The sequence below is a fragment of the Pleurodeles waltl genome, chromosome 5 (assembly GCF_031143425.1).
Source record: "Pleurodeles waltl isolate 20211129_DDA chromosome 5, aPleWal1.hap1.20221129, whole genome shotgun sequence".
Taxonomy (NCBI): domain Eukaryota; kingdom Metazoa; phylum Chordata; class Amphibia; order Caudata; family Salamandridae; genus Pleurodeles; species Pleurodeles waltl.
In genome coordinates this window covers 1,259,708,359-1,259,726,087 of record NC_090444.1, presented here as the reverse complement: position 1 = coordinate 1,259,726,087, position 17,729 = coordinate 1,259,708,359, and positions in this window count along the sequence as shown.

Below are 17,729 nucleotides of genomic sequence, written 5' to 3'. Positions count from 1 at the left end.
GTTGGTGAAAGACCCCCAGGGTCCGCACCACCCGGGCGATGGCTCTCCAAATGACTTGCTTCTGGTGGGCATCGACCTGTATGGATACAATAGACAAAGGAAGAAATCATAATTGTATAATTTAGGACAGCTGTTTGGTTGACACATATGTTTTAGACCCTTGGCACAAGCATTTCTTATTTGTTAACACACTACTTGTGGAAATTGTACATGTGGCTAAGTAGAGGGACAGACTTTCTCACTCTCATAGTCATCTGTTGACTATCCACAACCCTGGTCTTGGCCTACACTGACTAGCCAAGCCCACTAACATCATGTAGGCCAGGGCCAACCAACATGTACTGTGATGTGAGCCACTATGAAACACAACACACCATTGTGCCCTCATGAAGGGTAAACCACTTGAGCATGACTGTACAGACAGCTTTACATCCAGGCACATTGACTTGTTGTATATGGTCCGTAAAGGTTAGTACCATAGATAATACTACACCCTAGGGCTTAGGTCCCAATAAAAAGTCTAGCATGGGTGTTACTGAAAACATCCTCTCTGTGGATGTGTTGACATGTGGACTATTTAATGGAATCTAATGCTACATCTGATTATGTGGTATGTACTGTAATCACAGGACACAACATTTACTATATGTGCCACTATTACAGGAATGACATTCAACATATCAAGGTATGTTTGGTCTGATTGGTTCAATGTAATAAAGCTAGTCATTCACTTGTAAAGATCTCTCCAGTACTAACCAACTGTCTGCACTGAATGTTTGTCACTTATGCACGAGGCGAGTACTGTGCAAACATGACTTTGGGAAAAGTGACAACAGACCTGTGGGAGTAAGGGGCCTGCCACTAGTGAATGTCACACCTTGACAATGTGGGTCAATGGAAAGATGTAAGAGGTCAGGGGCTTACCTCAGTCACTATTCCAAATCTAGCCAATGTAAAACATTCAGGACTACTATTAGTTCTAAATACTAATTTTGAGAACATCCAAGGATCTGCAGGTCTAAAGGGAGTTTACCCTCTGCATCAGTTGCATTGCCACAGTAACTCTGTCCCAGCCTGGGCCCTTAATAGAAAAAAAGCTTTGACAGGTCTTGCTCTCTGCAGACTGAGCATACTGAACCAACATGAACATAACATTTCCGTCAATTCAATGCATACCAGTACATCTTGTGGCCATCCTATATGTAAACTCAAGGTTGTGTGACACTTTGAAGGAGTCATTGAGGTTAAGCTAGCTTTCAGACAACAGTTTGCCAAGGCCTGATCTCGGCTGAGTGATATGTGGGACTGTACACATTGCTAACATCCTACTCAGCTGCTTCTAACAGCATACATACAAAGCTCATGCTGTAATGCAAATACATCTATTTTCTCATTTACCATCATCTGATCATCATATATATCATTGTTACGCTGAAAAGTTTACTTGCATTGACATGTGAATGCAATAGAAGAAGGATCTAGGGCTTATCACACATCACACAACACAGAGAGCATTTGATTTATACAAAGAACAGGGCTCCACAATCCATGACATGTACATCCTATGTAGAAACCACAAAATGTAACAACAGCTATCCAACCAAATATCTGGGGCTCAGAGACACATTGTAGCCTGTGGCAAAGGAAAAGATGGTGTTGAACATAGTCAAATATGTATGTGAGATAGTTACCTGTTCCGCCGCTGAGCCATAGAGCTGACCAAAAAGGGGAAAGCCTCCTCAACAAGTTTCTCCATCTCCTCTGGAGAGAAGGCAGGGGCCCTTTCACCTGCTTGGCCTGGCATAACTGCTTCCAGAGGTGGCACACAGCAGTTAAAGTGGCAGAGGTCTTGATGACAGCAGCGTCAGAAGACAAGTGAGTTATTTGTCAACCCGTGTTGTACATATGCGCCATGTACACGGTCATCACCATAGATGGGCACAGCCTTTGGTCCGCCACCGTCACAGTCAACAATGTTAGCCTAGGGGTGGGACCGCTGTGGATGAAACTGCCCACCACCGGGTCTACTTCCTCCGCCGCCATCCAATGTATGAGGTCAGGTAACCGCCATTTTAGAAGTCGAAACTACAGTATTGCTGACTGGTAAATGCATCACATTCACTAAAAATGTGTTGTGACATGTACACATATGTGATACTCCATTGATGTGTAACCTCTAGTACACAATCATCCGTGCAGTGTGCTACTGATCATAAATGCCATTTAACTGTAATGCAATGTACCCCACCGGTGACAGCATTTTCTGAGGAGAAAACATATTTGCCTATGACATGGTGCACATGAGGACCATATAGGTGTATGAAATGCACATATATATTGTAGACACAAGCACAGGCAACAATGGGAATTATATCTGGATCTTGGGGAGTAGACAATTGAAATGTGTAATGTGTTTAATGGTTTTTCAGCTAGTAATGGTTTGTCAAAATCACTTTTGTCTTACTCATCATATATGTAGCTCTGAACACTGTGACTGATGCACCTATTTATTTGGTTCCACACATAGGTACCCTTGGAGAGGGAGGAAATGACAACCTCCAGTGTACCGTCCATTTTCAGACCTTCAGACCAGATTCTTTTGAATATGCAAACTATGCAAAATCTATGTCATTGGTTGGAGCGAGATCTCATGCATCAAAACATTAATCCAACATGTATACCACCCATTGTGAGACTCATGGGAGTGTTACACTTTCTAGCCACAGGGTCCTTTCAGCATACAGTGCCCGTAGCTGGTGGAATGTCACAACCTATGTTCAGTGGTGTTTTAAAAGATGCCCTATCAGCAATGGTGACACACATTGACAGCTTTATCGGGTTTCCCTGACATGTGAATTTAGCCAATGTTCAGATTAGCTTCTAGGGATCTGGCCACCTCCCACATGTGGTGGGACCCATTGATGGCACCCATATTGCATTAGTTCCACTGCAAACAAGTGAACAAATTTATTGAAATAGGAAGCACTTCCACTCTATCAGTGTGCAAGCTGTCTGCTTGACAGATCTGTACATTTCAAGTGTCTGTGTCTGGTTAACAGGTTCAGTTCATGATTCCTTTGTAATGTGGAACAGCACCATACCCCAGTTGATGTCACAACTGGAATGGCAGAGGGCCTGGCTTGTTGGTAAGTAACATATGTCCTAACTTTGTGTGTGCAATGTCAGATGCTATGATCAGGAAGTGTGTGACACATGCTAGCTCTTATGACTCATTACTAAACAAAAGACTCAGCATATCCCGACTGTTTTTGGTTATTTACACCACTGAGGACTCCAACTACGCCAGGGGAAGTCCACTTCAATGGGGCCCATGGAAGAACATGGGAAGCAGTTCATCAGGCTTTTGGGCTTCTGATGGCCAGATTTCGCTGTCTGGACAAGACTGTGAGAGGCCTCCTCTACTCACCCTAGAAGGTGTGTCAGATCACCGTGGTCAACTGCATTCTCCATAACATCATTCTGTGAAAGAACATACCTTACATCGCAGAGGAGAGAGAGCCTGAGGTGCCACCTTATGAGGATCCTCAAATGCCAAATGATGATGGTAGTGATGAAGAGGAAGGAGCTGACTTGTGACAATTGCTCATCGGCAGCTTCTTCTCATAAGTGTAGGTATGTCATGAGATGTCATGACTTTGAACAATGAACTCTCATTGTGATGATAAAAGCAGTATGTTTTTTTAAAAGTGCTAGGAGACTTAAGCTCTTGAAAAATCTAGAAAAGGGTGGTTGGTGATGAAGCTTTTGACACATTCACATTTAGTAAATGCTGCTTTGTTTAAATCAGATCTTTGTCATTGATTGCATTCTCCAGGCGTTTGCAATGTGAAGTGTGTCTTCTATATTATTTCATAACCATACTCTTTGTTTTTGTGTTTGTTTAGGTACCTTCACCATAGACCCTTCATTTGAACATTCCAGAGTTGTGACATTGGCAGGTATTGATGCTGTTGGGACATACAAAGTGGACATGGATTGTTTCTGAATGTATGTCACAGACTTTGGTGTACAAGACCTGTGCAAAGACAGCTTGCACAGTGATAGAACTGAAGTTAAAGAGACTCAGTTGGATTTGTTCCTTGTTGTGTGGTGGCCATGATGCATTATATGTGTCATCATGTAGTCGGTACTTATTTAGTTGTGGCCAAATCCATGCTAGTTTTACTTCACATCGGCTAAACACTTTTTTTTGTTTGAACTGCATGTAGCTGTTGATGTGTTTCATCAGACCCTGTGATTAGGAACTGTTGTATTGCCATCTGTCTAAATATATTGAAGTATGTGAAGTTGGATTCCTTTTGTGAGGTATGCAATATGGTTCCAGCTGATGACATCAACCAAATTCTTGTTGCATACTCCACAGGACAATGTTTGATATATCCCTTCCTTCCATATTCTGGAGGCCTGTACCTATAATTTGATCACTTACACTGTACTATTCAATAATGTTTGATTTCCTATCTATCTGACATCTTGGCAGTCTATGATTTGAAAACTGTAAAAATAATCTTCTTAGACAAGACTTGTACGTATGTGTTGGTGTGTAATGTTTGTGATCCCGAGTTAAACATTGTGTACATGCAACATATCTATGCTTACACAAGTAGCTTGTTTTGTCATTGTATACTTCAGATGGTCTTACATATCTACATTGCTAAATGTGAAATTTACCACAGCAGACAATGAGTTTGTGACTTGCAAATTTATTAAAGTGTTAAAGGCAAAGACATAGTAGGTGCAAAAACAAACATAAATAAAAAGTCAATGAGTGAGTCATGGTGAATGAAACCATAGATGTAGATGCCAAATCATCTGAATTCAAAAGACCAAATTACTCCTCCCATCAGGAATGGCAAAGTGCTCAGAATTAGTTCACAGAGTGAATGTGTGCCACACAAAGGAGATGTTAGACCTGACAGCCTTAGGATGGTCATCCACCAACTTTTTGCCTGCCTCCCTCCACTTTTCTGTCACTGTTTGTGCTGGTTTTAGAACTCTGCAAACTTTACCACTGTTAACCAGTGCTAAAGTGCATATGCTCTATCCCTTCAAACATGGTAACATTGGTTCATACCCAATTGGCATATTTAATTTACTTATAAGTCCCTCGTAAAGTGCACTACATGTGCCTAGGGCCTGTAAATTAAATGCTACTAGTGGGTCTGCAGCACTGATTGTGCCACCCACATAAGTAGCTCCATAACTATGCCTCGGGCCTTCTATTGCAAGGCCTTTGTGTGAAGTTTCACTGCCATTTTGACTTGGCATTTAAAAATACTTGCCAAGCATTAAACACCCCTTTTCTACATATAAGTCACCCCTAAGGTAGGCCCTAGGTAACACATAGGGCAGGGTGCTATGAAGGCAAAAGGCAGGTCATATACCTGTTTGTTTTATTTGTCCTGGTAGTGGAAAACGCCTAAATTAGTTTTTCACTACTGTGAGGACTGCTCCTTTCATAGGGTAGTATTAAGACTACTCTCACATACTGTTTGGTAGATTCTGATCAGAAAGCAGTAAACAGGTCATGTTTAGTATGGCCAGCATGGTAATAGAAAATCCTGCTTACTGGTGAGGTTCGATTTTATATTACTATTTTAGAAATGCCACTTTCAGAAAGTGAGCATTTGTCTGCACTTAAAATCCATCTGTGCCTTACAGCCTGTCTCCAATCAACCTCTGAGCTGGGCTGGTTGATAGATTCCTTGTGCAATTCACCCAGACAACCACAAACACAAGCTACTCAGTCACACATGCACTCATCTGCATACTAAATGAGTCTTCCTGGGCTGGAAAGGTGGAGGGCCTGACACTTACATTTCAAAGGCTAGTGGCCTGCCCTCACACAATGGACTGCCAAACCCCTTACTGGGACCCTGGCAGACAGACCTGTACTGAAAGGGAACTTTGTGCACTTCAAAACCACTCTTTGAAGTCTTCCCCACTTCAAAGGCATTTTTGGGGTATATAAGCTGGGTCTCTGACCCCACCAGATCGGAAACTTCTGAACTAGAGCCTGAAACCTGTCAAGAGGAACTGCCTGGCTGCCCAAAGGACTCACCTGGACTGCTTTGCTGTGAAGAACTGCTGTTTTGATGTTTCCCCGCTGTCTTGCTGGCCTCTGACTTTGCTGAGAAGTGCTCGCCAAGGGCTTGGATTGATCTTGCCTCCTGTTTTCTGAAGACCCAAAAAGACATCAGCTCTTCAGGGAAATTCCTTGTGCACCGAAAATCAGCACACAGCTTGCTGGAAACGACGCACAGCCGGCTCTGCGATGAGAAAATCGCCATACAGCTGAACCAGAATGACACCGCCTACCTTCCCGAGTGAAGATCGACCCAGCGCCTGCATTTTGACTGGAAATTCGACACACAGCCCTACCGGATCGATGCACAGCTGAGCCGGAGCTCCGCATCCCAGCTCCCTGAGTGAAGAATTGATGCAGTGCCTGCCATGCGACAGAAAATTCAACGCAACACCTACCGGATCGATACATCGCCTGTGACTTCATCACGCACGCCCAGGATTTCCATGCATCATCCCTGGGAGTCAAAAGGACCCCGCATCGCAGTGAGGACCCAAGACTGCGCACTGGAAATTGACGCTAAGCCCTTTGCAGTGTTGAAAAAAATGGCACATCGTCTGTGCTGTGCTGGAAAATCTGACGCAAACCCTCTTTTTCCCACACATCTCCTCCTCTGCAGTCTCTGTGCGGGTAATTTTGACGCAAACGAGGTACTTTGTGCACACAAGAGACAACTGCTGATTTTTAAGATTTAAGACTCTTTTTAATCCTGCAACAGTGATATTTTAACTTGTGCTTATTGAATCTCTATCGTTTTGACCTTAATTTAACTAGATATATATCATATTTTTTTCTCTAAACCTGTTTGGTGTATTTTTGTGATGTTTGCACTGTGTTATTACATGATTTATTGCACAAATACTTTACACATTGCCTTCTAATTTAAGCCTGACTCCTCAGTGCCAAGCTACCAGCGGGTGGGAACAGGATAATTTAGGTTGTGTGTAACTTATCCTGACTAGGATAGTAGTCCCTACTTGGACAAAGGTGAATACCTCTGCCAACTGGAAACCCATTTCTAACAGGAGGACATTAAGGTTCATGTTTCTTGCTGGCAGTGGTGGGTGTCTTGCCATCCACACCTCCTGGATATTTGCATGGATGTCCCCGCTTGTGAGGGTAGGGGTTTCAGCTGCTGCAGAGGCAGGGGTCTCTAACAGTGTTTCGTTCCTTTGGCAGGGCCTCCATTCCTGTGTCTCTGGCAGACATAGATGGCCTTGATGTACTTGCACCATAGGAAGGGGTAGATGGTGGTGGAAAAGCCCTGCTCAGGATTGTAGGGATGTCCAGCAGCACCCCTGTTAGTGTGCCCATGTTGGAATAATGAGCCTCCATCAGTTGGTACATGTCACTCTGCAACAGATGTTTTCTCAGAGTTCTGTGGCCATCACATCTTGGGACTACTGATAAAACCCCAAGACTTCACAAATGGTGTCCAGGTTGTGAGTGGCTCCAGTGGGCTCACTGTACCAGCCAACATCTTCCCTCCAATTGACCCTACCCTGATGAGCCTGTGCCCTTGGCTCAAGGTTCCCTCTCCACCTGGGTCCTACTGTGTCTGGGGTGGTGACTTCCACCTCAGGATAAAGGACTGGGGGGGAGCACAATATTGTAATTGTAATCGTATTTATATAGCGCTTACTACCCCTGACGAGGCGTCGAAGCGCTTTTCGATGAGTAGCACGCTACTCCGGAACCCAACAAGAATTAGTGATGGATTAGTATCGTTAAATAATTAGTACAGTTTTAGTATTATTATGAGTTAATTTGAGCCGCGGATATGAGAGTTTGTTAGTTAGACTGGAGCAATGGAGGGGTGGAGGAGGAAATAAATCCAGAGGTGTTAATTGGGAGTATATCCTTCATTTACTCAACCCAAAGGCTTGGGATGAGTAAAGGGGGGTGGAGGGGGAAGAGTATGTGGAAGGGTTAGGGAGAGCATAGTAGCAGGGTGAGATGAATGCAGGAGAATTTAGTAGGGTTGTGTGGGAGGTCACAGAGGTAGAGTGAGGTTTGGTGAGTTAGATGTGGAGGGAAGAGCTTAGGCAGAGATATTTATGAGATGAAAGTGGTAGAAGGGATTTGGGATGTGAGAATGGAGGATAGTTTGATAGAGACATGACATAAGAGTGATGAGTAGATAAGTGTGATAAGATGAGAGCAGGAATTCGTAGATATCTAGTATAACAACCCCCCCAAAAAAAAAAAAAAACAGGAGCCATGCAATGATCCACGAACATGCCAAGCACAGAAACAACATATACACATACACAGACATATATATATACATATATATATATATATATATATATACACACACACACACACATATGCACATACAATACATAATTAGAATCATGGGTAAAAAATACTTAGTCAGACAGGTTTAAAGAGTGTGTGTGTATTTCATTGTTATGACATAGTAGCAATACATATTTTCCAAAGAAACTATAAATAAATAGAAATATACATATAATCTGAAAAAAATATTTATCCACATAGGCATATGCAGTTCATAGTTGTTTCAAAAAGGTGGTTATGAAGGAAAGAGCCAACTCTTGAGTAGTTTTCTGAAGACAAGAAAGTTATCTGTGGCTCTTATAGTTGGGGGTAATGAATTCCATAGTTTGGCTGCTTGGACGGAGAAGGATGTACCACCTATAGTCTTTTTCTTGTGTGGTGGTGTTCTAAGGCGGGGTGCCAGTCTTGAGCGGAGGGTTCTTTGTTCCATGTATAGCTTTGTGGGTGATACAAAGCAGCTTGAAAGTGCATCTTCTGGCAACGGGTAACCAGTGTAGTGCTCTAAAGGCAGGGGAGATGTGGGCTTGCGGCTTTATATGCAGTAGTAGCCTTGCTGTGGAATTCTGGATACGTTGTAGTTTTTTCATAACAGATAGAGATGATCAATGGTATAGGCTATTGGCATAATCCAGTTTGGATAGAACAAGTGAGATGGTAGCTTGCACCTTGTGTGGAAATCCGAGGTGGGGGAAGATGCGTCGTAAAGTCTTTAAGGTGATGAAGCTTGTGCGTGCTAATTTGTCTACTTGGGCATTCATAGTTAACTTGGAATCCATGGTGATTCCTAGGTTTTTAACTTCCTTGGATAATTGAGGAGGTGGTCCGAGATCGTCAGGCCAGACGCACAGAGGGTCATAACTTTTCCAGTCACCACATATGAGTATTTCTGTTTTGGAGGTATTTAGTTTGAGATGGCTCCAGGTCATCCACTGATCAACGGCTCTGGGGCAACTGAAGATTTGTGAGTTTTCAATGTTTTTGGGGTCTTCTTATTTAAGTAGTATTTGTGTGTCATCTGCATAGTTGTAGCATGTGAGATGGAAATCATTGATCAGTTCTGGTAAAGATATCATGAAGATGTTGAAAAGCAAAGGTGAGATGATTGACCCTTGGGGGACCCCTGCTTTTGTGAGGTAGGGTTCGGACGAGAAGGGGGGCGAGTGGATGATATTTGCTCTTTTTTAAAGATAGGAAGTAATCCAGTCGAGAGCAATCCCTTGTATGCCGGCTTCATGGAGTCTTTGAGTTAGGGCGTCATGGTCAACCGTATCAAAGGCAGCCTGTATTCCTTCTGTTTCTTGTATATGAGACAATTATGTATTAAACTGCGTTGACATGCAGTTAGAAACAAACACATAAGGACCAGTGAGGGTTTAAAAGATTCGCAAGAATAGCAAGATAGCTAGACTTCGGAAGGGGATGTCAAGTAAGACCTTTCACTAGATTTAAGAGCGCTTTTCACTGAGCCGAGTTTAAAAACAACCCTGAATAAAGCAGACTTCATCCAGGGTGTGAAAACATACCAAGGTCTGGCAGAGGCATTGTGCTATAGTTGCATGTATACAGTGCTTCAGGTCCTGTCGAGATTTTGGACTGGTAGCAGGCTATTTTGTGGGATTGTTATGTTTTTTTTTTCTTTGTTAGTGTTTTATAAAGGGAGAACCTTCTACTCTGTGTCTCCAGTAGCGGAAGATAGAACCCGCTATTTAAGTCAGATACAGATTATGCTCCAGTACATCATCAATTCACCTCCAGGAAGGATTCTAGATCTTTTTCTGCTATGGAATCTCTGAGCGCACAGCCTTGCTTTATCTTTGCCAAGCCCAGGAGTTAGGGCGGCTTGTCCTTTCCAGAAGCTGAGCTTCAACTGGGGCACCTGCTACGTTTATATTTGTAAGTGCTTCCTGTTGAGGTTTAGTTTCTGTAAAATGAGCATCATGGCATACCCAACCGGAGTATTTTCTACCAGTAAGTCAGTAAGCGTTACCTAGCATGTTTTATATGCACCGTTTATATTGTACACTAAAGCTACGTGAATGGACCACAGTGAAAACGTCTCCAGCAACCCTGTGTGTCCTTGGCAATGTGATTGTTACTAGTGCGTCTTTGTAGAGATGCCCTCGTGCTTCTGCTCATCAACAACGCACCACCTGAATCAGCGGTAAACGCAGTGGGGTCGTTTTGGAAAGCTGTCCGTCATCCTGGTAAAGGCGGGAATTCCTTTGCCTACTTCGAGGGTGGACGTGGCGTGGCTCCAGGAGAGGACAATAGCACCCGCGCGTCACAGTCAGATACAGATTACGCTCCAGTACATCATCAATTCCCCCCCATGAAGGATTCTAGATCTTTTTCTGCTATGGAATCTCTGAGCGCACAGCCTTGCTTTAACTTTGCCAATCCCAAGAGTTAGGGTTGCTTGTCCTTTCCAGAAGCTGAGCTTCAACTGGGGCACCTGCTACGTTTATATTTGTAAGTGCTTCCTTTGAGGTTTAGTTTCTGTAAAATGAGCATCATGGCCTACACAACCGGAGTATTTTCTACGAGTAAGTCAGTAAGTGTTACCTAGCATGTTTTTTTTTTTTTTTTACGCCCTGTTTATATTGTACACTAAGGCTACGTGATGGGTCATGGGGGAAACGTCTCCAACAACCTTGTGTGCCTTTGGCAATGTGATTGTTAATAGTGCGTCTTTGTGGAGATGTCCTCATGCTTCTGCGCATCAACAACGCACCACCTGAAATCGGCGGTAAACGCAGTGGGGTCGTTTTGGAAAGCTGTCCATCATCCTGGTAAAAAGCGGGAATTCCTTTGCCTACTTCAAGGGTGGACGGGGCGTGGCTCAGCGGGCGGAGCTTACAGGTGATTTATAAAGGGGAGAACCTTCTACTCTGTGTCTCCAGGAGAGGAAGATAGAACCCGCTATTCAAGTCAGATACAGATTACGCTCCAGTACATCATCAATTCACCTCCAGGAAGGATTCTAAATCTTTTTCTGCTATGGAATCTCTAAGCGCAAAGCCTTGCTTTATCTTTGCCAAGCCCAAGAGTTAGGATGGCTTGTCCTTTCCAGAAGCTGAGCTTCAACTGAGCTTCAACTGGGGCACCTGCTACGTTTATATTTGTACGTGCTTCCTGTTGAGGTTTGGTTTCTGTAAAATGAGCATCATGGCCTACCAGACCGGAGTATTTTCTACCAGTAAGTCAGTAAGCGTTACCTAGCATGTTTTATATGCACCGTTTATATTGTACACTAAAGCTACGTGATGGACCACGTGAAAATGTCTCCAGCAACTTTGTGTGCCTTTGGCAATGTTATTGTTATTAGTGCATCTTTGTGGAGATGTCCTCGTGCTTCTGCACATCAACAACGCACCACCTGAATCGGAGGTAAACACAGTGGGGTCGTTTCGGAAAGCTGTCCATCATCCTGGTAAAATGCGGGAATTCCTTTGCCTACTTCGAGGGTGGACGGGGCGTGGCTCAGCGGGCGGAGCTTACAGGTGATTTATAAAGAGAGAACCTTCTACTCTGTGTCTCCAGGTGAGGAAGATAGAACCCGCGCGTCACAGTCAGATACAGATTACGCTCCAGTACATCATCAATTCACCTCCAGGAAGGATTCTATATCTTTTTCTGCTATGGGATCTCTGAGCGCGCAGACTTGCTTTATCTTTGCCAAGCCCAGGAGTTAGGATGGCTTGTCCTTTCCAGAAGCTGAGCTTCAACTGGGGCACCTGCTACGTTTATATTTGTAAGTGCTTCCTGTTGAGGTTTAGTTTCTGTAAAATGAGCATCATGGCCTACCAGACCAGAGTATTTTCTACCAGTAAATCAGTAAGCGTTACCTGGCATGTTTTATATGCACTGTTTATATTGTACACTAAAGCTACGTGATGGACCACAGTGAAAATGTCTCCAGCAACTTTGTGTGCCTTTCGCAATGTTATTGTTATTAGTGCGTCTTTGTGTAGATGTCCTCGTGCTTCTGCGCATCAACAACGCACCACCTGAATCGGAGGTAAACGCAGTGGGGTCGTTTCGGAAAGCTGTCCATCATCCTGGTAAAAAGGCAGGAATTCCTTTGCCTACTTCGAGGGTGGACGGGGCGTGGCTCAGCGGGCGGAGCTTACAGGTGACTAATAAAGGGAGAACCTTCTACTCTGTGTCTCCAGGTGAGGAAGATAGAACCCGCGCGTCACAGTCAGATACAGATTACGCTCCAGTACATCATCAATTCACCTCCAGGAAGGATTCTAGATCTTTTTCTGCTATGGAATCTCTGAGCGCACAGCCTTGCTTTATCTTTGCCAAGCCCAAGAGTTAGGGTGGCTTGTCCTTTCCAGAAGCTGAGCTTCAACTGGGGCACCTGTACGTTTATATTTGTAAGTGCTTCCTGTTGAGGTTCTGTTTCTGTAAAATGAGCATCATGGCCTACCCAACCGGAGTATTTTCTACGAGTAAGTCAGTAAGCGATACCTAGCATTTTTTATACGCCCTGTTTATATTGTACACTAAGGCTACGCGATGGACCACGGGGGAAACGTCTCCAGCAACCTTGTGTGCCTTTGGCAATGTGATTGTTACTAGTGCGTCTTTGTGGAGATGTCCTCATGCTTCTGCACATCAACAACGCACCACCTGAATCGGAGGTAAACGCAGTGGGGTCGTTTCCGAAAGCTGTCCATCATCCTGGTAAAAGGCGGGAATTCCTTTGCCTACTACGAGGGTGGACGGGGCGTGGCTCACCGGGCGGAGCTTACAGGTGACAGGTATTGTACTGACAGTGCTAGGGGAACAGGCTGGAGGGTTATGTTGCTGGCTGAGTTGTAGCAGTTGGGGTGGGAGGTGTTGATATGGGCACAGTGAGATGCATTGTTGCCATCTGGTGGAAGTGTGGAATCTACATCCAAATGTTTATTGTCACAGTAAGTAGAGACCAAGGAAAATGTTAATACACAGGGTTTCCTATTGTAGTATATTTCCATGGTATTGAAGTTGTTGACAAGACATTTGTGGAGGTTGCAAAAACTATTAAGATTGAGCAGCTCATTAGATGTGTTGATAACTTCCATCGTTTGGATTAACAAATGAACATGAGATCTAACAAACAATCAACACAACACAATGGAGAAGTAACATCTATATTAGACCATTCCAATGCCTAGTTGTATAAGATACAGGCGAACACACAACTTGGTTGTATATGTAGCAGCAGACATCATGTGAGCAGTGCAGAGTCAATGGGTTACTTGCCACTTCCAATCAGCTGAAGCAGCCTAATGCCGTAAAACTTCTTGATGTACACAGTTGCTAAGTGTCATTCATGGCATCCATAGTGTCATTTCGGGTTACCAGGATGGCATCAATCTTGGTAGGCATATGCATCTCAGAGTTAAGCATGGTAAGTAGATTGCTCATTCCATGAAGAGTAAACATCAGTTGTGACATGGCTAAATAGTGTCTTTTGGCAAGTGCACAATAGCCTCTTATTTAGAGTTACAGAAAGAGGGCCTCATGGTAGTTGTAGTCATGTCACTTTCAGACACCCATCACTAGTCAAATGGTGAACTCCATAATAAGTGAACATCAGTTGTGACATGGCTTCTTGTTTTGAGTTACAGAAAGAGGGCCTCATGGTAGTGGTCATGTCACTTTCACACTCCCAACACTAGACAAATAGTGAACTCCATGATAAGCGAACATCAGTTGTGACATGGCTAACAAGTGTTTTTGGGCAATTGCACAATGGCCTCTTGTTTTGAGTTACAGAAAGAGGGCCTCATCATAGGTGTAGTCATGTCACTTTCAGACTCCCAATACTAGACAAATGGTGATCTCCATGATGAGCGAACATCAGTTGTGACATGGTTAACAAGTGTCTTTGGGCAAATGCACAACTGCCTCTCGTTTAGATTCACAGAAAGAGGGTCTCATGGTAGTTGTAGTCATGCCACTATCAGACTCCCAACACTAGACAAATGGTGAACTCCATGATGAGTGAACATCAGTTGTAACATGGTTAACAAGTTTCTTTGGGCAAAAGAGCAATGGCCTCTTGTTTAAAGTTACAGATAGAGGGCTTCATGGTAGCTGTAGTCATGTCACTCTCCACTTCCCAACACTTGACAAATGTTTAGTCTCGCAAACCTGTTGCCACACTGCAGTTACGTTGGATCATACATTCCCATGTTGACACACATAATGGGCCCTGGGATGATCTTTTGATATTAAAACACTTAGGGGCATATTTATACTCCGTTTGCGCCGAATTTGCGTCGTTTTTTTCGACGCAAATTCGACGCAAAACTAACTCCATATTTATACTTTGGCGTTAGACGCGTCTAGCGCCAAAGTTCATGGAGTTAGCGTCATTTTTTGGCGTGAACACCTTCCTTGCGTTAATGGTATGCAAGGTAGGCGTTCCCGTCTTAAAAAATGACTCCGATGCATATGCGTCGTATTTATACTCCCGGCCAAAAATGACGCCCGGGAGTGGGCGGGACTAAAAAACCCACATTTGCGCCGGATTTTAGCGCCTGAGTCAGGGCAGGCGTTAAGGGACCTGTGGGCTCAGAATGAGCCCAGAGGTGCCCTCCCCTGCCCCCAGGGACACCCCCTGCCACCCTTGCCCACCCCAGGAGGACACCCAAGGATGGAGGGACCCACCCCAGGGACATTAAGGTAAGTCCAGGTAGGCATTTTTTTATATTTTTTTTTGTGGCATAGGGGGGCCTGATTTGTGCCCCCCTACATGCCACTATGCCCAATGACCATGCCCAGGGGACAGAAGTCCCTTGGGCATGGCCATTGGGCAAGGGGGCATGACTCCTGTCTTTGCTAAGACAGGAGTCATTTCAATGGGGGATGGGCGTCGTAAAAAAATGGCACAAATCGGGTTGAGGCGATTTTTTTGCCTCAGCCTGACTTGCACCATTTCTGGACGCCCATACGCCATTTTCCCCCTACGCCGGCGCTGCCTGGTGTACGTCGTTTTTTTTAACGCACACCAGACAGCGCCGGCGGCTAACGCCGGCTAACGTCATTCAATAAATACGGCGCCCGCATGGCGCTTCAGAATGGCGTTAGCCGGCGCTAATTTTTTTGACGCAAAACTGCGTTGGCGCAGTTTTGCGTCAAAAAGTATAAATATGGGCCTTACAGTCCCCATTCCAACATATGGAATGTGATGGAGATTGATACATGTGATGTTGTGTACAACACTACACATTGGCAATCTACCATCTCTGATACTCTAGGTATTGCAGCCTATGAAATTAGATGAAAATGCAACAGAAAAATCTGAGATGTGAGCTTGTAGGACATTGAAGTTTTATGACAGGTTTTGTGGTGTGACTTACCAGCCTCTGCTCCCACAGCTATTCCTGTCAAGCCCTCAGGATGTAGGATGGCCACAACCTTCTCCTCCAAGGGAGAGTTGTAATGGGGTGCTGGGAGGACCACCACCAGTCTTCAGGGACTTCAGGTGTTGCCTGGAGGCCAGAGAATGCACCTTCCCCCTCAGGTAGTTCCATCTCTTCCTAATATTCTCCTCTGTCTGCAAGGTGATTCCTACAGTATTACTCTGTCAACTATCCTTTGCCACATTTCTATTTTCTTAGTGAGAGGAGTATGTTAGACTTGGGCTCCAAACATTTGTGGCTCTACTTTTATGATTTCATCCACCATGACTCTCAATTCATCCTCTGAAAAACGTGGATTTTTGTAGCGTGACATGACTGAAAATAAAGTGGGTGACAGTGACTAGCTAAACAAGACAATTGATATTTGGGACAAAAAATGAAAAATTTGAAGAAATGTGTGAAAGGTCTAAATGGGATAGGAAAGAAGGACTGCCTTATGTGACAAAAATAATAAAAAGTAGTGTGGTCTCTGCCTGGCTGTGCTGCAGGGGAGAGGCAAAGGATCATAGTCTGGGATGAGTGGTTTTTATAATGTGCTTTGTAGGTGTGTCCACTTTGCCAAAAGATATCAGCTGTACAATGGTCACTCTTCTGGTGCTTTGCTGTGAGCGTACCGAGATGGCCGAGCGCGGTCAGCTAACTGCTGCAGGGGGCCGCCATGCCGCCTCTGGGCAGCAAAATGTCTGCATGCCCAGCAGTTCAACCTGCATACATCGCAATACGGCAGCCAGGATACCCCCGGTGAAGCTGTCTTCTTGGAACTGCCACCGCTGCAGTCTGGTGGTCTGACCGCCAAACTTGTAATCAGGCCCATAGACTCCAATACATTAGATGTGGTAAAATGGAGACATGGAGAGGTGGAATGTCAGTCTTGTATAAGGGTTGGTAATTTGTTAATTAGCTGCCACAGAAAACTCTTTATACTACAGACTGTGGAGGAAAGGTACAGAATGCATGGAAGATGTTCTAATTAATGCAATCTGTTAGGCAAGAATATGTCAAAACTACTATATTTATTATTTCAGATTGTTTCGTAACATAAAATAATCTCTATGATATTTACATTGAGGCGCTCGATGTATTTTTATGATGTACTGCTCTTGGCTGCAGATGTTCAATTTTAGGCAAACGTAATTACGCTGCCACTTTGGTCCCTTGAAAACAACACTTTAAAAGCAATACTAGCCTGAAAAATAAACACGTGCAGCGTCTCGCGAAGCAATAAAAAGTCTCAAATGAAACATATTCTTTTAATCCTTTTACTGGCTTGAAAAAAGCTTCACTCAGTGTGGTGTGTCATCTGCCTCAAATATACACTTGTTTGGTAGATATGAATGTTTTTTTTTCCAGAATGGCCCCTTTTCTCTTCATTACTGCTCCCACCAAGCCGTATTCCCTCTTTTTCCACACCCCCCGACTCCCATTCTCTGTGTTCCAATGAATGGCTTTGAATATGTAGTAATTAACAAAAGCAATGAAGACATCTCTTGATTTAGGAGTACATGGCCCTATTTCAATCTTGTGATGTGGGCTTGAGTAGTAATGTGTCTGGAAATTACTTCCTAGACTCAAAGTCGATTTCCTTCAATAAAAGTGGCAATAAGTAAAACGTCATAAATTTGGCTATTCCTATTCCACCACCATCTTCCATAAATGATCTTTTTTTAGTGTTTATTCTGAAACCCCAGAAATCCCGTTTGTTGTGCAAACAGGAGTTTCCGCCTGAATTGAAGTTGAAACCTGATTGAACTGTCACAGGGAAACATCAGGAAATTCCGAGTTTTGCAACATGTAATATTACAGCTCGTTTAAAAATGGAAGTATGTTTTCGCAAGGAACGAAGATCCAATACGATGCACTGTTCCTGGTAATGCTAACTAGTTGTCATAGGTGGTGGGAAC